Source organism: Falco peregrinus, chromosome 1 (genome assembly GCF_023634155.1).
Source record: "Falco peregrinus isolate bFalPer1 chromosome 1, bFalPer1.pri, whole genome shotgun sequence".
Taxonomy (NCBI): Eukaryota; Metazoa; Chordata; class Aves; order Falconiformes; family Falconidae; genus Falco; species Falco peregrinus.
This window is the reverse complement of record NC_073721.1, coordinates 71,590,487-71,612,701: the sequence shown is the minus strand read 5'-3', so window position 1 is coordinate 71,612,701 and position 22,215 is coordinate 71,590,487.

The window sequence follows — 22,215 nt, the reverse complement described above, 5'->3', positions numbered from 1 at the left end:
TAGATTGGTGGTTGTATCTCTTAATAATTTATTGCTGCTTTGTTTGCAGCATCCCAGGACAGAATCTCTCACAACCTATTACTGGAAGACATTACCAAACTCTGTCAAATTTGGATGTGAGATTATGTTATACATTATAAATTACAGCAGCAGATGTTCTTTTAAAAAGTTGTGGTTTCTTTAAATGATCTAGCTGATGCAACTCTTTGAGTCACTCTGGTGAGAGACAAAATTGATGACAGGCTGATTTAGTGGTGCACTTTTTAACCAACAGTTTGAAGAGATTAGGAGGTTGTCAGAAAGATATCAAGAGAGGTAAAGGGATTAATTGCAAAAGTTGTTTTACATTAAAAACTAATGGGTAGCTTGCTTTGAAAACTCTTTTGTAGCTGGGATCAACTGCATGGAAAATCAGCCATAAATAAAACTTTTCATTTAGTATAATTATTACATTTTTTTTCCTTAAGCAGATGATTTCTGGATGCCCAGTAGCCTGCTCATTGTCTCAGAAAAATGTAACATGCATGTTTCTTGGTGAACATATTATTCAGTTAAGCCTCTTAAATATTTCTTCAACCCCGAGAGGTTTAAACTTAACAACAAAAGATGTCTATCAAGTCAATAGACAGGAATGTGTTTGGCTTGACAGGTAAATATTTTAAACAAAATGTATAATTGTCATTGAAGAAATAACAATGAAGATCGAAAACTACAATTAAAATATTTTTAAAACATCTATAGCTAAGTCAGTTAATGTGCAGGAAATGTTAATTAAAATGTGTTTATAATTATAAAATAGAAAAGTTTCTTGTCAGAAAGTGTTGGCATGGAAGACGGGACATAGATTGATAACATGCAATGCAAGACAGTGAAGTTTCCAATGTTACAAACAAGCTTTGCCTTGATAATGATATCGGAATTGTTAACCTGCAGGTCCAATATTATTTTCTGCAAGAAGAAGCTCTACTCAAGCATAAGAAAAGAGGACTAGGAATGGCCTGAGGATTTTTCTCCTGGATGAATCCACATAGTGGCTTAAATTGCATGATTCCAGGTAGTACACCCAGAACTAAAGCTGATTTTTTCCATTACAAGAACTACTTTTTCAACATGTTCTAGCTTTGCTAAAATTTAACAGCCCTACCTGAACTCTACACAGATTTCTATCTGAAATTTGACATTTCAGTGTTTTGCTTCAAGCTACTTTTATTTAATTATTTGTGTGTGCATACATGCATGTGTATATTTTAAAAAAATCATGCAAAATAATTCTGATGTTTCTAAAATCAATAGATGGAAGGAAAAAACCCCAAACCCTATGTTTTTTGATTCATGTTCAAAAAATTACTGTAGTTCATTTGTTCAGATGCTCTAGTGCGGAATAGCTCATGGTCCTGTCAAGAGTTGCAGGTAATGAACACTTGATGTACACATTGAAATTGGCGTAAGATTAAAATAGTTACAAGAGTGTGAAAAAACATCTGAGTTTACATGCAATCAGAATTCTTGTCTCTGTGCAGTCCATCTCCAACAAGGAAAGTTACCTTTGCAAGCAATCATTTTTGCTGCTACAGTGAAGGGAAATGAGGACATAACCTGGCCTTCCAGATCTCTGAGTATTGTCCCCTTTTGGCTTAAAGACAATGTGGGTGAAGGTGGGTATGGCCTAACCTAAGCAAGCGTTTGCACAGAATATATAACAACATAGCCAAGAAGTGGAGGAAGGTAGCAGAAGCTTGGGCAAGATATTTATAGAGGGAAAAAGGATCCATATGAAGATACTGGATAATTGCAAAAGGAGAGCTGAAGGGAGGAGTGGAATTTGGGGGGTGATCAGGAAAAAGCAAGGAGAAAGAGAGGAATGAGACACAAAGGCAGAATAGAACATCCCTATGTTCTAAATCTGGGATGAAAACAGGCATCCTGTGACTCTCACTTTTCTAAAGTTAATAAGTAGGTATGAAGTCAGTCATTTCATACATGGACCAGGGCTGGTCCACATAAAGAATAGTAACTGTGTTGACTTCTAATATCAGAAACTCCATAGTTCTAGAAGTCTTCTCCTAGACATGAAAGTCCATTTTTTTTTAACTTAGTAACTGTTCAAAACATGAGATGTTTGTTTTCTCAGTTAATTAATTAAAAGAACTAAAGATATTTCCTAATATACTGCAATGAATACTTTGGTATAGAGGCATTACAATGGAGTCTTTCACTAGACAATCCTATTCTATTTCTTCCAGAGTGGCCTCATCTTTTTCAGTTAAACCAATAATTTCTCTATGTCCCAGGTTCTCACCCACAGGGCAGGGATAATAACACCATCTATCTTCACAGAATTTTGTGAAGCTAAATTCATTAACTTTTTATAGTGTTCAGATGCTGTAGTAAGCATACCAAAATTCTGAAGAAGAAATCTGTAATACTGTGGTGAATACTAAAAAAAAGAGAGATCACACTGAATAACCAGTCAAATATTGAATAACTAATCATTCATTAAAAGAGGCAGACTGTACAAAGACAGATAGGCTCAAGTAAAGAAACAGCATCATGATACATGCATGAAGTGGCTGAATTAACAGTGCTTGAACTATATTAGTTTTAGCATTAGAAGAGTTTGATTTCATATGTATAGTCTCTTTTTATAACCTCCAAGGTATTATTCTATAGCTCTGTCTGAAGAACATATATGGCCCACTATAACAGTAAATGTTTTAAAATCTTCCTTTTACTTATGTTCACAACATATTCCCTTGAGTTGGGAAAGGACTGTTTCTCTGATTTTACTTGTTTAAGTTTTCATATGAATATTCTATAATGCACAAAAAATTAGTCTGGCCTCTCATTTCCAGCTTTTATTTTATCCATCAGATCACACTTCATTCTCTGTTTGTCCCTATTTTAGAGGAGTGAGATGAGCTAATGTGTTAAAGAAAATAAAGCGTTGAAAGTTAAAAGTACTAATCCTAAGTAAGGAACAGCCGTATGGGAATTATAAAGTATTCCCTGTGCATTACATAGGAAGTGATGCAATGCTTTGTGTCCTAGTCCATGTTCATGCATGCACGTAGTGTATATACCAGTAAAGAAAAAGGGAGAGTGAGCAGTAGGCTTATTTATCTGTATGCCTGTGCCCTATGCTTAAACACAAAAGATGGTAAAGTGTACCATTAAGTGTGTTTGAAGTGATGCAGCTGGAAGCAGAGTAGTGCTCTTTCTAATAATATATCTGTATTCCTACAATTACCATCTTCAGCCTACTCCTACTGCCATGCAGCAACTACAGTGGCTCTTTGAAGTTTTCATTAATGCAGGATTTAGCAAACTTATTTGCTATAAATTCTACTGTTCTTTATTTTATGCTTATATAATGCAACCTCTTTTGCATCCTGCCATAATCCACCACAAAGGGAATGTAAATGATTGCAGTGTGAAAGCAAGCATCATCTTTTAGTTCACTAACCAATGGATTATTTAGATCTCAGCATTCTTTAATTGCATTCATATTACAATAGAGTGGAGTAATAAATAGAACTTTCAAATATTTTGGCAGGACACATGCTTTCCCATCCATTATACCTCCCAGAGTGCTCCTGTATGGCTGTTCCCTATGCCATGCTGTTAACCACACCAAAGTAGAGGTTGCACACTCCAGAAATGTACCCAGAATCATGCATTAGGTCAGGGCCCCCCAGCCCGTGCTGTGCCATCACCCCCTCCACACACACCCCAATGACACTACTGTCGTTACCACTCACTGTTCTTGACACATCCATACCACCTGACTTCCCATACTGTATTTTTCAGCACTCATAATCCAACTGCTGTAAAACCCACCATCCAAGTGCTTCAATATATATATATAATATACATATACATACTCCCACACTACCCACAAAGGAGTAGGAGATGCTGTAGGCAAGCAAAACTGAGACAGCCAAGACAGAGTGACTGAGTGGAAGGCTGGAATGCAGGGTAGAAGTCCACAATAGTCTTCTCGAAAGCAGAGATCAGATGTAGCCATGGGCTGGGTAAATTCTTGGCCAGAACCAGTCTGGGGTCAGAGTGCTCTTACCCCTGTACTTGCCATAAATTTGTCCAGTATCACTTAACAGGACCAAAACCTTCATCCCATGCCTGGCAAAAAGACTTAGAAGTAGCTCCCCTGTTATCTTTGCCACTGATCAAATAACTGTAAAATTTCAAGTACCGTAGTAGTCCTAAAACATCAGGGCTGTTATAAAATCCAGATTCTCAAAATACTATCAGCAGTGACTCTGAAGACTGTTGGAGTTATAATGCAGTCATACTGGTCTGTTGAATATTTTGTATGGAAACTTAGTGTGTTGTATCCACTGCTTGAGGTTGTTTAGCCTAAGACTTCATGGTCATAAAAATATGATGTGATACATTTGTCCAGGGTAGCAGGCATACAACCACCTTTTGGGGTGTAGAGGCACAAGGGGCTCAAGTGTGTACACATATGTAAGACCTAACACTTTGGACTTACCACACGGGCCTAGACATTAAAAAGCAGGATCTGCAAGTCACAGAATCTGCATTTAAATTAAAACTGCTTATTCAGGTATTCATCTGTAAGATCTATGGCAACTGGCATTTTCTAGGGAACTTATATCACACTGTTTCACAGGTGACATGAGTGTATTTGATTAGAGCCTTAGCAGATGTGCCCCAGAAAAAAAAGAAGATAATAAAAGGATTAATCTTTGCCTTCTTAATGTTACAGTGCTGTTTAAAGGATAACGTAAACTGTTTATTAAAATGGTATATGACAGAATGAGATCCAAATGGAGCTTATTGTGGAACATAGTGTTCCTTAGAGGTTCCCACAATTCAGGTACAGAGACCTTTTCCATTCTTATAAAAATTTAGTTGCAGGTAGGGGGATTGTTGGTTTGTAATTTCTTTGTTATGCTCAGAGTAGGTGCAAGAAAGAGAACAAAGCAACTACTTGTTGCGTATTTGTCTAAGCATGTTCAGTGTAAACAGTTTCACAGAATTTTCAGTTCCCTCAGATTAAGCTAAATCCTTGTGTAATTAACCAAATATGACATGGTTTAACTCTTAGGTGCTCCATAAGAATCACAGGTTCAACTCTGAAATCTTGGTTGCTACATTTCTATAATTCAAGTGACCCTTATTGTCCCTGCTAAATCTTCTCTGCTGGGAATGTTTCCCCATAATCAATATACAAAGCCACAAGAGTAGGTGATAGCAACTGGGGATCTGTTTCTCTAATCATAGACCCACGTGTGAAAAACCGTTTGTGGGAAAACCAAAGCTATCCAGTCTGAGAGGACAAGAAACAACGATGCGATCAGATTCTGCCTCCAAAGCAAGCAGTGTCTTGAGCATCTTCCTAGGCTAGTTTTAGCAAACGGTTTCAGGTAATCAGCCACAGCAGTTTGGTAAGCCTACAGTAAAATAGGATGCTATAGCATGTTTTTTGTTCAGAAACAGTAACTCTGCTTCAATTAGGTTTTAAATGTCTTCCTAGTCCTGACATAATCCTAGCTGCAGGCTTTGTTGAACCAACTGGTGTTTATTTTGAAACTGACATCTTAATTCCAGTAATCTGACTGCTCGTTGTAGGTCATTATCTCACCAGCATTGTACTGACCACTATACAAAGAGGTGGAAAGGGTAAAGAACCTTTAACTGATACGTTAAGAGTCATGCAGTTTTGTTTGAATTACTGTGGAAGTTGTATTCATGTTTCTGTTTTCCACCCCACTCATCAGTTGTTTGTAACTATGCTAGAAAAGATTCTCTCCTGGCTGGAGCCCAGCAGATTGGTGCTCAGCTTGAGAGGAACAGTATTATTTAACTTTGAAAATATTTATTGATTCATGTTTTAATTAGCAGTAAAAAGCATTTTGTTTATTTTCAGAACATTTCCCCCTCACATTTAAGGGCAAATTCTACTCGGTTTGTGTTTCACTTGCATAAAGGTGACATTTTCATAGATGCTTGCTTGGCACAAGGCAGAATCATGTACTTGGTATCCTGCCCTTGCTTTTTGGAAGATCCAGAATTGGCAGCTATGGTTATGCGTAGGGGGTTTTTGCTCTCTCTATAATTTGCTACCCAGATCAAATATGGAAATTTTTAACCCATATTTTGTGGGTTTATTGCATTTTTGCATTTGTAGGTGTTTTTCCTGTAATATGCTTTGTTCTGACATTTAAACACAGAACAGATATGTTTTAAATGCTTATGCTTAAAATACCATTTATCGTGTTTCTAAGTTTGTACAGAGCATTCCAATGAATAGTTAACATTTTGGGTCCCAAAATAATCTCTACAAAGCGCCATTTGATGGAGAAGCCAGGAAAAATGGTGGCAAGAAAATCCAGGTTTAAATGATACTGCATTCTGATCCAAAATCATGCATCTTGTCTATCCCAGCAGCATTCAGATTAGGAACTTTTTAACAATGTCACTAATGTTACTGGTACTTGCAATGAATATCAAGTACTGATAGAAAGTATTAATTATTATCATTGCAGGCTTGAAAGTTGAAGCAATGTTATTTTATAATACAAATGCTTTAAGCGTCCAACACTGCTTCTGAAACAGTAGAAATGGGCAAAATATTCATGAGGAAGGCATTATTTATTTGTTTTCAACAACAACAAAAAAATCTATTTTCTAATCTGCAATTGATTTAGAAGAAGATAATGACATTTTCAAAGTAGTGAAATTTCATTATTCATTATGCAGTTATTTACAGAAGCTTGAGAAATACGTCCTTTCATACCCATATTTCCACTTGTGAATATTAAAAAAACTCTAATGAACTATACGGACAGTGGGAGCTAGTAAGTTTTTGCACATTAGAGTCATTCTTGCAAGATAAATATTTTTAACCATTCTTTATGCATTGGGAAACCAATTCTCAGGCAAGTGAAGGCATGTGCTTTGTATATCACAAGTCTGAGCACTTCCAAAGAAGCTCTGATGTTTTGTGTTGTGTTGATGCAGTCCACAGCTGACTATCTTGTTTCATTGCTGATTTTTTCCAAGTAGAAGAGATGAAAGAAAACTTAATATGTATGCCCACTCCTCAATTTGTGCTCTCCAAACCACAATGCGCTGCATTAATTCATTAATGGCTGTTTAAGTACATGTATTAGGATGTTAAATGCAAGGCTCCATTTCACTGACCAGCTCCCCTAATGGGGCATCAACCTCTAGCAGAGAAACAGAGCAGCACACTAGGGGTGATAAGGTTTCTTCCTTTCCCCATTGCTATGAAAAGGAATACAGATGACAACACAAGGCTTGCCTGGACAACTGTTTACAGAGCAATGTGAGGTGAGCTGAATGCCACGCCGAGAGTGTCCACAGAGAAGTTCCAGCAACCCTGATTACCCTGAGGGTAACCAAGCCCTGGTACAGGCTGCCCAGAGAGGCTGTGGGGTCTCCTTCTCTGGGGACATTCAAAACCCATTTGGATGTAACTCTGTGCAGCCTGTTCTTGGTGAACTTGCTTTAACAGGGTGTTGGACAAGATGATCTCCAGAGGTGCCTTCCAACCCTGACCCTTCTGTGATTCTGTGTTTAAGAAATTACTGTCCTCAAGCACCCCTTCACAGGAGATTATCTCAGTAGCAATGATGTCAGAATGACTGGTATGTCTTCACCATCACTGCAACTTGCTACGAGACAACCCAGAGCAAAACCCAGGGTGTTTGATGCTAGTCTTCAGAGCTCCTACACTCATAAACAGTGGTCTAATTATCTAGTAATACCTTTTTAATTCATACAATTAGTCACAGTTTTTTGGTGCTTTGATGAAAAAGTTTGTGAGTTTGAGTTAATTCATTAATATATTAGTCTCCTTTGACCCACTGGGTGAGAATCCCTGTAAAAAAAAATCAGCCCACTCAAAGTCCTTTAAATTCAATTTATTATTTCTTTTTCATAGACAGTTTTTACACTTCAGAGAAAAATAAAAAAAGAATGTTAGTTTCCTCACCAGCAGGACAATAACTGCTCTCAAGGCTTTCACTTGCTCATCTCCCCACTTCAACCTCAGATATTTCTAACATTCTGTCACTACCTTTGTCTAGCAGAGAGGTTCCAAAACTGCCATTCAGTGTGCCTCTCCCCACAGATGGGAGCAGATCTATTATCCATAGCATCACCAATCTTTGTCAGCCAATCTGTCAGCTCTGAAGTCATAAATTATAGCATCCAAAATTTCTTTCTGTTCATACTTTTTTCAGTATTATTTAAAAAAAATATTATAAAAATATTTATTTCAATCAATATAAATAAAAACCTGAATTTATCACTTCTTACAGTGAAATTCCTCTTATTCCACCATAAATCTCTAATGATGGTGATGAAATGGCGTAATCATGAGGATTAGAGCACATCTTACCGGAAACAAACATCACGACTTACAGTTTGCAGTTTCCTCTAAGAGTTTAAATAAGAGTAAGGGTTATTTTTGATCTTTGAAAGTGTTTAGTCATGCTGTGTAATTCCATGCAGTTGCGTATCTAATAAACATGAAAAGAAAAAATTATGTTAACCTGCAGGCCTATACAGGCATGGTTTCCAATAGTGCTAAAGTCTGTATTCTGTTATAGCTGTTGTTCCTGGAAAGGATCTTCAAGATCACCGAGTCCAACATGCCGCCATCACACAGACAAGTGTTATTTATGTCTGTATTTATCAAGCCCTTAAAACCCACTAAGCAGCTTGCCTGCACTGCAGGCAAGGTGTTCTTGATGTTCATACATGCTCCTGAATTGGTTTGAACATCTATCTGAACTTCATCTGTCTACACTTATCGAGGCAATCCCTATTAATCCCTTCCTGTAATACCCACCCCAATCATCCCAGAAGAAACTTCACTGGTTTCATTATGAGTTTACCTTCAGTGACTATGAATGACCACAACTACATATAGTAGTAAAAAACATTCTACCAATTTCTTGTGCAATGGCATTAGCAAGTACATGGCTCTTCTAGAAATACCTTGATTAATCCAAAGCTAGTAGGGGATTGCATTTGGTTTTTTTTCTTTATCCCTTGGCAAAGAACGTGAATAAAATCTAACAAGTCCTTTTCTTCCTCTAATTTTTCCAGATAATGATTTCTTCTATATGTTTCATCACTTTTCTCTAATTTTACTCTTTAGTATCTGGATGTCTTTCTGCAGAGCATTTTGATTATGACTCTCTGTTTTGAGTCACTGACAAATTTCAAATCCAAAACTATTATTTTTTCTTGGTTAGTGTTATTAATGAAAATGCTTAGTAACATCAGATCCCACACCAGTCCCAGGGGGAATGATAATCTGTTAATTTAACTGTGTTTTTTTCAGTCTAGCTCATTCTTTTTTCTCTTCTAGCAATTCTACATCTCTTTTACTCATTGTCCTGTTACTGTGTCTCTCCAGTTAAGTTAATCACTAGTTAAGGTGATAATCTCAGATGATTTATATAACCTGCTACATTTCTATGTGAAAATGAGTGTACTGATTGCTTTGTGGAAATGCAGTGGCTTGAAGAAACTGCTAACCAGAACTGTTTTCTCAAGTCATAGAAACCCTTGGTCCTTGGTTTTTCTTTGTCTACATTCTCTTTCTCCATCACCTCCCATATCATACTCATTTGACTTCTTTCAGTGTTCCAGAGGGCTCAATCCTGTCTTCTCAGTTCCTTTTTCCTGATCCTATTCACGCTTCTCTTCCAGGCAGACTTCAGATCTTGCCTTTTCTTTCTGAACCATGTAGCCTGTTCCTCTCTGGACAATTCCTTCGGTGGCGTTCTCTTCCTTCCACAGCTTCTCATCACTGGCAGGGGTGAGGAGAAAGGAAGGCAAGAAGAAGGTAGCAGAGCAGAAATTATAACTATAAAAAAAACACAGAGAAAAAATATTGGGGAAAACAAAAAACTTATTTATGTCAACAGACTTCTATGTCACAGAGAAACAAAATTTTCACTAAGTCTTTTTTCTGACATTCATGATAGCTGAATTTGGTTCATGAGATGATAGATATACCTGAAGGCTGCATGTATTCAAGGCCCTTTAAGAATGTGATTAGCCCTTGTGGCAAAAGTATTCTAGGACTATGATAAATTTATCATTTTTAGGTAATTTATAAAGAATAATAAGTGTTATAAAAATTCTGAAAAAATATTTTTCTGGTTATTTCTTAAGACTGTGAATCTTTGGCCTCTTGGATTTACACAGTGAAGAGGAAAAAAATGCCAATTGACAATTGTCTGCATATATATATATGCGCAATGCTTACATGTATAGGCATACATATATATATATGCACATACATATACATACATATATATGTATATGAATCTATGATATTCCTAAACTAGTTACTCTGAAACAGTTAGCAAGTATAATGCTTATTTTCATGAGGTGTCACACAGCATTTACAGAACTAGATAAGAGATTACTATATAATTTACAGTTCTGAAAGATTATGTGGCCAAAGAAAGAAAAGATAACTACCATGTCTTTTTAAATTTAATTTATTTATATATTGAATATAGTCACACTATTAAAGCCCTGGCCTCTGTAAGGATGCTTTGAATAAGGGTACACGAAATGTAGTTCAAGTAAAGTCCCTATCAGTGAAATGTATGGGTATCAAGACACTTCAGAAATTGTGTCTCTTTTCTGCTACCAGTAATGCCATTCTAACAGTCAGCGAATTAGGTTGTTTTGTGCAATACAGGAGGTATCATTTTACTGTGTAATTCAGAATTCTAGTTTAAATACAACACTGTAGATGATCTGGTCTGTAGTTATCTTAGAAGAAACCTCCAAGGTAACCATCCCCTCTCCTTTTGTTACTGAAACAACAGCTGAAAACACCTGCACCTTCAGGGTTAAATAGAAAAGGAAGGCATTGTCAGTTGTAACCCCTTATTTTGAAACATATTTCACACAATGTTCTAACAGGAGGATTCTCCTGAACTTCAAGGCACTAAATGTGTTAACTCTAAACTTCCCAGAAACATACAAATGAAGGCTGCAGCTATAATTAGGAGAAGATTTCATGTATATGATTATGGCAATTTTGTGTTTCTGTTACATAGTCAATATATTTATTGTGGTTTCTTCTGAATTGAAACATCTGATTATCACTATATAAGTTAAAATAATTTTAGCCAATATAGAACTTTTGGAGGAATATCTGTATTCATTAGCAAGGGATGAAAGAGGGGACTGAACACATCACGCAATGGCACTGGACCACTGTAGTATGGTTGTACCATAGAAGTGTGAAACAAATGGAAGGTATGGAAACGTTTTGAACTTCCACTGAACTACAATCTGAAAGCCTTGGATTACAAATACATACGAAAATTCTGATTTTCAATAAACAAAACGTAACCATTTCCAAAGGGGGGAAAAAATGTAGAAAAGAAAGAGCATCCAATACACCCATGTTATAAAAAAAAGCACGGTTTCTTTGTTATTAAATAGAGGGTAATTCTTTCAACAGCATTTCAACCTTTTATTTATTACCAATGCCTGTGATCTCTGTGGAATAAAAGTTATATGTTCAAGCTAGAACAACAATATGAAATTTAAAACTGTAATTTTCTAAAACAATATTCACAGAGTCCTACTAATGCTGGACTCAGGCAAGTGCAGATATCCACCTAAGGAGAACATTTGTACTTTAACTGTTCTTTAGGTCTTTTCTCTTAAATTTGCTAATATTTTTCACCCTGAATTTTCTTTCCATTTAACTCCTCTACTAAAAACTAAAATTTATAATTGTGTAGTTTATAATCATGATACCACAGTATTTGTTATTACTGTAAAAGCTAGGATTTACTTTATAAGGTTTCCTGTCTAACATATATTTTCAGGATTGCAGATGTATTTTATGCTGTTCATGCTGATAAGATCTCTGGTTTGGGAAGAACCAGGCCAAAAAGCCAGTTTTTTTGATAAAGAAGGTACTTCTAAAGATGCTATTTCATTTTGAAATATAGCCATACATGAAACAGAGAATTTTGGATATTCACAGAATTGGATAATAAAAATTGGTTAATTTTGATTTTATAAGTATTTAAGTAAATTTATATTCTGGACCTACCCTTACATTTGGAATATCACATCAATTTTTACTACTCGATCCCTAACCATTTCTTCAAAGTCTTCATTATTTTATTAGAATATTTATTCTTATATTCATTGAAAGGCAGCTATTTAATATCAATTAGCATGTCTTCCAGCACAAAAGATGAAACCATCTTAAAAAAAAAGAAAACCACCCTACTTTTATTCGGTTGCAGTAATCTTAAAAAGAACTAGTTTCTTCCTCCAAATATATATCTGATACATTTGTAAAATGCTGAAAGAAAGAAACCAGTGTTTACTCCCTTCTTTTTTTTCTTTTCTCATTACATTTTTTTCTGAGGTAGTGTGAAAATTCAGGCTATGCAACATATATAATACAGTCAATTAATTCTAGAGAAGCCAAAAATTATATTGGTCATCTCTCCTTCTTCCCTTTTTGTAAGTAAAATCTCATTTTAAATCAAAACTTTCCATATTTTAAAGGTAGTGATTTAGTTTTCATATCAATATAGCATAATTCAGAATGCTTCTCAGCATTCTCATAGTGAATGCAGAAATATGTCTTGAGTTAGTCCATAAATGCCCTCTGGTGACTATCTCCAAAAATGCAAGCAATTTTTCCTTTGATATTGCTTTTTTCAATACCCAGTAAAGTAGTTCAGCCAACTAATGTTGAAATCATAACAGAAAATAAGGAAACAGTCATTTCAGAGTTCAAACTCCTATGCTTAGTAGGCTTTCTTTAAGTTCTGTTTTGTTTCTTAAGCCTGAGGTTTTAAGGGAAGCAATGGCAATACTAACCTGATCCAGCTCTTACTTCCCATGGTCTCAAAATTCTGTTATAAGACATATATGATAGGTAACTTTAGTGTATTTAAAGAAAAATCTAAAAAAAAAGTAAAGATGAAGCCTTCAGATCAAAGGAAAAGCAATTCTGAGAATTCCGAAATCAGAAAAATTGTCCCTAAAATAAACTTTAAAATATTTTGGAATTATAAAAAGGTTTATATAAAGGTCAGACTGGTAAACTGAACTGAAACTGATTTTTTTAAAAAATTAGGTCAACTCTAAAGTTATCTGCACACATTAGAGCCTATTAGTTTTTCTCTAAGTAATAAATTTCAGTATATAAGTCATTGTTCTTTAGGTTGTGAAAAAATTACTGATTTTTTTGCCATTTCAACACCTGTGCACAGTGAGCCATTAAATTAGGGCTTGTTCATATGGCAGTTTCAGTCTTCATCTCCTTGGGTTTATTGCTCTATAATGTAAATAAAGAATTGAAAATTTCACTTGAAAAGCCTGTAGAATCAATAGAAAACTCCAGCTTATAAATATGCAGTGCATGCCATTTGATTTGCTCATGCAATTGGAAATTTTCCTCAGAATGTTTCCTTTAGTTGACATCCTGTTCAATTCTGTTTTAGAAATACCTCTGAGATGGTTGAACTAAGCTTTCCCAGTCTGAGAAGTCTGAGGATTCACAGAGTGAAGGCAATGACTCAGAACGGTCAGTAAAGAAAACTAAGAATTCTAGAACTTGGAAAGATCAGGGTAGTAGAATATGTCATTAGCCACGGAAATGAACCTGATGGCCTCGTAACAAGAAATATGATTTACCCTCTCACTTCCCACAAGTCACTGGGATGTTCAGTAGAATGAATAAGGCCAATAAGTATATATGTTTCAAGCTCACATTAGAAACATTCTAACCAAATACTGCATGCTCTAATACAAAACAACAAAAAAATGAGGTTACTCTGTCTTGATTGAATATTTTCCCCTGGGAGCATTAGACATGTAATTTAGAACAATACAAAAGGCTTTAACTTTACTGAGACTAAAACAAGGTAGCCTGAGTGTGTCCAGACACATTCCAGCAATGAGTTCAGGGAATGATTTTGTAGCAGTTTTTTTGATCCAAAATTTCTGTATTGAAAGAAAATGTCAAATTTATAATAGTCTTAAACTCACTGCAATAACACAAACTACTGTGATAGAACAAATATATAAAGAAAACTTCACACCTTGCATTTAATTCTACATGGGGAATCTGGCCAAGAGCAAAAAAGTATTGTTTTTCTGTGAGTTAACAAAAAATGCTCATCTTTTACAATGCTCTGATAATATACCCAGAGAATAACAGCATGCAACAGTCACATTCAGTATGGATTTGATTTGCTACATTATCTCAAACACATCATTAAACAGTGAAAATCATGTCTTAATAGAGACATCCTATCTGTGTCAACAACTTAATCTTAAGAAAAATGTCTAATTTATACTACGTGTGGCAATATGCCAGACCATGGGGTTTCCTAAATTACAAGATTTACTATCCTCATAGTATTTCTAAAACCAAGAATGTCCAGACAACTAGCTTACTTCACCAAACGTAAGTACTGTCGTGAGACAACACAGAAGGGAGCCATTGGTTCCAAAAACAGCAGTCCAAAAGTATATATATATATATATATATATAAAAATACTGTGCCTATACCACTATAAATTCAAGTGAAAACATAGATGGCATATGCCAGTTCTCACGGGTTTAGGATTTGGTTACATTACCAGAAGGGCTCAATAAGCCTTAGTATTGATTGAAAATAATAATAATATATCAGTGGTTTAAGTACCCCATGACTCTTCCTTGGACTAAGAAATAAAATTATTTTCTTTAGGGACATTGGAACAGGTTCAGTGTTTGTGGGAAGACAATTATAACAGGCAAGTAGGTAGGTAGAGAGATCTTTAAATCTTCCAAATGCCCATAAAAGTAGCCTCTGTAGCCATGGGTTTTACCACTGTTATCTTCATCTTTCCCCCAGTTTTTCACTTTTTACCTAAATTTGCAAGTTTTCTCAATTTCTTTACAAGACATTCGTAGTTTCTGTCATCTCTTTCTATGTTTTTATCACATCTCTACCTTAGTGTGATGCTGATGCTGTTAAATAATATTGCTTATTAGATATGACAGGTGGAATTAAAATGTTCCATGTAGACTGTAGCCCCTGGAAATGGTCAATAGCTTTATTTTTACATTGCATGTATTTTTTTATGTTGCTGGTGGCATTGTTATAGACAAAGGAACCCTGCCCAGTATGAATACCATACTTTTATCAAGATGAATCTGGAATGCTTCCTAGGTTATACATCTGCTTGCTCCATCTAATTTACATATCAGAAGATATGCTGACCAGGGGCTATGGAGAGTAATTATATGTATTACAAGTTGTTAGGCTACTATTTCTACAACTGCCAAAGACTCATCACCACCACCCCCTAAATCTAAATAAGCTTCTGGTTAGCTGGCTGTCAAAAGCGAGTTACAGTGCTTGTGTGCCAGATACCACTAGCTGTACTGTGTTTACATGCTATCATGGACATATTGCAAGATGTGTCACCGGCTAAACGTTTTGCCACTGACTAGAGGACAACAGCTTTTAAACATACTAACTTTGCACTTAAGATTCTTTATCCTTTTATAATATTTCCCATTTATTTATTTATTTATTATTTTACATAAGCTGTGTTTATCTTGTAAATGAGCTCTGGACAAAAGCACTGGTGGAGGCAGATTGTCTCTTCTCACAGTAGGCTCTATAGTTGGTGCTACTGTCCAGCCCAAGCGTGCAGGGACAGTGTCAAGACAGCAAAACACCACCACATTTGTTTGTACTATGCTTCTTAAGTGATATGGCAAATTAATTGTAAGACCATCACTGGAGCAAGCCACCTAAGTTTTGCTGCTGTGAATGTGGCTTGGTACATGTCCAACAATGAAGAGAAGAATTATTGAGTAGTATAATAGCTTGTACCTTAGTTTTCAAGAATTTTAAATTATTTGTCTGAATTTCAGCTATTGATTGGTACCTGCCAGTACTCAGGTCAATTACTAGAGAGGAAGGAGTTTTAGATGTTTCCCTGGAGAATCCAATACAAATCTTGCTTCTTCTTTGTTCATCCTCTCCCATCAGGAATGATGAAACATTAGTCCGGGTCTTTTATACACCCATAGAATAAGTGTATAATATGGTGTCAGATACAGAATGTTTAAAAGAAGATTAGCAGGGAACATGTAGTCCTAAATAAGTGGATGTATTGCTCAGCAGTGAATGCATTTAAGAGGCAGCCTGTCATTGTGAACACCTTGGTGCATCCTTTTAAACGTGCACCCGTGTATAAAGCTTTTGGCATCGATCTCAATTTGCACTGTATTCCATACTTGGTCAGAATTCTGCCTGCTACTGACTGAGAAATGTAAAATTGAAATTCCCTGACACAGGTTTTCAGAAATGTCCATTCTTTTCTAATGGAGATTCACTGGATAATTTTAGCATCAGCAGCTCAGTGAAAAGCATTGCTCTGTCTGCTCACCCAGCCAGGTGTTGTACACTGTCTTTGGAGTAGTAGGACACTAAAATTGTCCTTAACTGCCCTTTAAAGGGACAGGTAGGACATGTGGGATGTCCAGCAGAAATGCAGGAGACCTTTTGTGTCCACGCTCTTGAAGAGATCAGGGCAAAGTTTACCCCAGGTCTGGGTTCACATGGCAGCCTGCTGTTTGATTTGATATAGCTGTACCGAGATTTCTTTGCTTGTCACAAGTGCACGCTCAAAAAAGCACAGCTCTGGGAAAGAGTCTTCCTCAATGATGTGTTAATATAGGCTCATGTTCTAAACTTCTGCAACCACTTTTGAAAAAGTCTTTATCTTCAGAAACATTTATGTAAATCTTTCAAGTTGGTAGCTTTGGCTTGTACAAAGTGAATCGCAATAATAACCGTGACAAAAAGCCCCAGAACTATCATCTTGCATGAAACAGTAGCCAAGACTGAAACCTTTATTAGCAGTGATGAAAAATTTCATTCGTGTGAATTAGACTATCATCTGCCTCTACCTGAACATGATGACTTTTACACAAAAAGCTTATGTTAGTTGTTTAGTACTATAAAATCTGTTTCATATCATGCAACTCATCTACCCTCTTCTTAACAGTTGTGAAACATGCATAGGCACCCCAAGAGAAGACAGCGTTATGTTTGATAATGAAAAAAGTTTTGAATGCCTAGGTCAAAAGATAACCAGGATAAATTCAACAATGAATTGATTTTATTATTTTTTTATTAACTTCAGCAGTCAGAAATCAGTACAGAGCTGTCAGACCCAAAGCTTTCCAAAAGTTCGGAGTCCTGATGACATGAGAAAGTAATCGAGACTGCACTGTACAGTAGGTATAGAATTACTTGTTTATTCTGTAAGTCACCACTCCTCTCTTTTTTTCTTATATAATCCTTTCTATATATACATGAAGTCATTATGGATCTGATCCTCCTGTCATTTATACTGGTGATGTGATATGACTGATTATGTTGTGAAAGAAAATAAGAGGACTCTACACAGTCTTTGGATCAAATGTAGCTATATAGCTCCCACAAAGGTTCTGTAACCTTTGGGTTCACAATGTTTTCCCCTTGATGTTTTTCCTTATTAAATATGGTCTTTAAAAATACATCAGTGTGACATCCAGCTTCCAACGTGGAATTTTATTTTAGAAGCAAAGAAATGTAAGCTTTAATTTCCTCTGCTAAAATGTCTTTGAATTTGAGTTAACCAAATGTTGGATGTTAACAGAGATCTATAAATTTAAAAAGCTACCAGTAATGTGGAACCGTGCTTGTAGTATTGCATCTAACAAGATTTTAGCTACTCTATTAGCTATTTCTATTTTATCAGCTATAATGAGAGATTATCAAATGTACTACCTACATTAAGAGCCGCCCAATATGAATAATTGTATTCATTAATCTTTGAATTGCACAATATTAAGCTAAAAAAATATTAAGATCTTTGTCTAGAAATGGAATTTGGTTTTACAGCTGACAAATACATTTTGATGGCTAAAGTGCCTGCACTTAAAAGGCTTTTTTCAGACTGTATAGATTTATTTTTGTTCTTCAATAAATAAAATGAAATAAAATAAAATAAAAACAAAGTAGCTACAAAAATTAGATAAAATGTTTCAGAGTTGTTTTCTGTGACCATGATTCTGTTCCATGTTTGTATTCCAGAGGCAACTTATTATGCATTATTTTACCATAATTCTTTCTTTTAACTTTTCTTTACAGAAGTTGTTCACAAAACTTAATAAGATTTAATGGAAATGATTCCTGAGTTACATTATAAAGTTCCACAACTGTATTTAACTAAATCCTCTTACCCGCCCCCCCCCCCCCCCCAGCATTACAGATTTGGTAAGTATCGTCTCAGCAGTTTTAGAGAGATTTCTTCTTTAGTTTTGAGAGAGCAAATTGCTCACTATCCTTACTGTGATAAGAAATTGAATTGTACTGAACCTTTACAGGATATGTGTGTTAGTCCAAATAACTGAAGAGCTGTAAACACTCCTAATGACTTATTAAGTGCTTGTTTGGCATGTGTATGAAAGAGAGGAGTTGCACTAGAAAAATGCTTTTCTCATGACAGTGATATCTAAAATGTAATGTTGTTTATTTTAGTATAAAGTGATCAGTGTGCATTACAGGTGTAAAATATTTGTTGTTAAAAACATGCATTTACAGGTGTGCAATGTCCTAAGAACAAGTAGGGCAGAGACCATCCTGCAGGTGCAGACTATAATGTGAGTTGATTACCTTTCCTCCTTCTCCACTTCTTTTCCTTATCAAATCTTTGCAGTATCTCAATTCATATTAAGTATCATTTCTGTCTAAAGCATATAATACACTTTTAAAAATATATTTGTGTACCTACTTCTTCAATGACTAAGACATGATCACTTAAGAGAATTGAAAACTTTAATTCCAGTATTTTAGCAGTGTTAAAATACTAAGAAACATCTGGAAGAAGAGATAAAAAGAGATAAATGTTTAGCTTTGTTATGAGTAACACGCTAACATACGATTAGGTTTAATGGTTGTAACTTAACAAAACTGTTGTATGAAATATTTTGTTTAGCATTCATTAAAAACTGCTAATGTACTTGTGGTTTTTCATGGACTATATTTTTATGCATATTATTAGTGGAATACAAATATGCAAAAAAGCAAACAGTTTGGTGTTATAATGTGAAAAGAAATTTTACACCAATCTTAATTTTAATTTGTATGGGAACATTTTTACCACAAATTCCATATTTTAATAATACTATCCCAACTCTATTTTTTAAACTCATTTTGTCACTGTTTTGTAACAGAAACACTGTAAATATTATAGATGTGGTAAACTATTATACTTGTTTTCTTATAAATGAAATGATCTGTGCCAACACTGACAAAATGAATTAATGTGTTACTAAGGCAACAGTCACATTATATGCTTTCTCTTTCACAGTATGCGGTAGAGCATATGGTTTACTCCTAATGGAACACTAGCTTCTCATTAACATACCAGTAGCAATGTCAGAACTTACAAACCAGCATAACAGGGAAATAGAAAAACTTATAAATTAGACCCTTTCAGTATTATTGAGTAGGAAATAACTGATGTTGCAAGGTACAATATTTAGCTGATACAGTGCCCTTTTCTACATCTTTCCTTTCCAAAAATCCCAACTTTTCGTTGTTAGAAATACAAATATTGAGGTGCATTTCTTTTTCTACTTTAAAATGATTGACATTCTTATCATTTTTAAAGCCATGTTTCAGTATTTTTCTTTCTCATGCTGTGTTTTACATAAGCTTCCTTTTCTCTAGAACATATTAATACCAACAACAATTCAGGGGAAAATAAAATAATGCTCACTTCTATAAATGGATTATCCCTCCAGTAGGTACAGTGAAACAAATAGGGATTGTAAAATGAACCGCATAGCTTCCTTGGCCATTCAGGATCATGCAAAAGAAATGGATACACCAGACCGTTGCCTCATCCTGTGGGGACAAAATGATGTATCAGACCTTCACTGGAGTTGTTTGGTGTCAGCAACCATATTAAAACCAGTTTCCCTAACTGCAAATGTTAAAACTGATTTACACCCACTAAATACTGTAATAACAACAACAACAACAAAAGTATGCAATTGTGGTGCATCTCCTTCACTTTAGTATGCCTATCTTTACATCTCAACACAGCAGTAATACAGTTGGATGACCTGGTTGTAGGGGCTTGTCTGCTATCCAAGTCACTGCAGGGATAAAACTTGAACTGTGTAAGACAAGGTCAGTCCAGAGTTACACGGGGAACTGAAATCTGGAAACTACAATTTCAAAGATTTGATGCCACAAACTGCTGAATCTCCAGTCTCTTGGTAGGCTGCACAATGTACTAAGGGAAAGAAAGTGCCACATCTGAATGGATTCAGCATGACCACAATACTTTTACTGAAGGAGAAATTCTCATTTCAGAAGTAGCTCTATGTGATCCAGTGAAATTGTATTAGGTAACACTAGGAAGATCATCACAATCTTGCCCTCTCTTAATTTACTTTTAAAAACATAAATATAGATGGGGTTTAGAAGTTTAAGATTGTTATACTGTGCTCAGGGCATGAGAAAGTCTTGATTAAAAAAATCTACATGTCAAAAAGCCCTAAACATACATTTTCAGACTTGAACATATAAGGTAATGACAGACAGAAACTTTGCTCAGCTTAAGAATTTTCTCTTATTCATTCTTACTTAATATGTCATCCTCCTCTTCTTCCCCTTCCATTCTTATTCTTCCATATTATTTTTTTTCCTAATCCTGCAACATGTTCTTCTGCTATTGGTGAGGTTTCTACAACTACCAGTTAAGGACTATGTAGTAAGACCTCAAGCCAAATCCATCTCTGCTCCTTAGGTTATTTAGCAAATAGTAACAATATCTACCACAGGCTGGGGCAGAGTGAGCTAGCAGTGCTTACAGGAAAAGCTCCAAAGTAAAAAAGCAAGAACTGTTTACATCCAGGTGTGGTTGGGCGTGTGTGTGTGTGTGTAAATAAACACAGTAAGGCATACTTTATTTGTGGAATCCTATTCTTTCATTGAGAGGAAGTCATCAACAAAAAAATGTAATTATCAGACTAGCTTAGCTTTTCTTTTTTCTAACTGTATTGTGTATCTGCACCTGAGTGAACCCTTATCTCACCTCGTCAAGTATACCTAAGCTGAGCATCAGTTTAACTTCAGTAACACAAACTGTTACTGCAATTAGTTCTATACTAATTCAGCAGTGATGTTTGTCCTGTATATATATCTTACTAACTAGGGGTAGTACATTCTTACCATTTGTAGAACATAAATAGCATCAGGAGGAGGAACCGTTACAAACCCTAACTTTATGAAACAGGAAGATAATTGCCCTAAGTACAAATTGGTTCTTAACTCTATTCTTTGCCAATCAACCTCTGCTAAAGAAGCACTCATTTCTACCATTCACCTTTGCACTCCAGCATTATAGGAACCATATTGCCACTGAACAGTAGCACTGCTAACTCCTGCTGCTTCAATAAAAAAATAAAATGCAAAGGGTTGTGCATTATTTCAATGTAGACTTTGTCATTGCTTGATCTGGTCACTCCCTTGTTGGACCATACTGCTTCTACAGGGAGAAATCAGTGTTTGTGAAGAAGTTGCACAGTCATTTGTAATTACTTTACAATACAGTAGATGGTAATAAATGTCTCTGAATGAAGTTGCTGATTCAAAGAGATAATTAAAATGTATGTCTATCTGACCCCAGTTCCTGCCAGCTTTATGTAGCTACTATGCCGCCAGTATCTTGTTTTGTTTAGACAAAGAAACTCTATGTTGTATTAACAATAACATTTAAAACAATTGCTGAAATAAACATTTGCTCCAAACTGGAGCGTTACAGCACTCTTCTAATCCTGGTTAGGCCCATGTACTATGACAATGGTTTCTTTTTCCAGGAAAAACATTATTTCATTGAACTTCCATTGGTGTTAAGACTTTAAGACTTAGCCCAGGCCTCATGCAATTCTAGATACCCTCTTCAAGAGAGAAAATTAATTAGAGAGCAAAGGAAGCCAGCATGCTTATCATTTGATCAGGTCACTGACATAAGTGCTTCACACTTTTTTAAAGCCAAAAGCTGTCTTGTACACCTGCTCAGAGGTCTCATCAATTTTATTTGAGCAAAGCCAGTTCTTTTAAG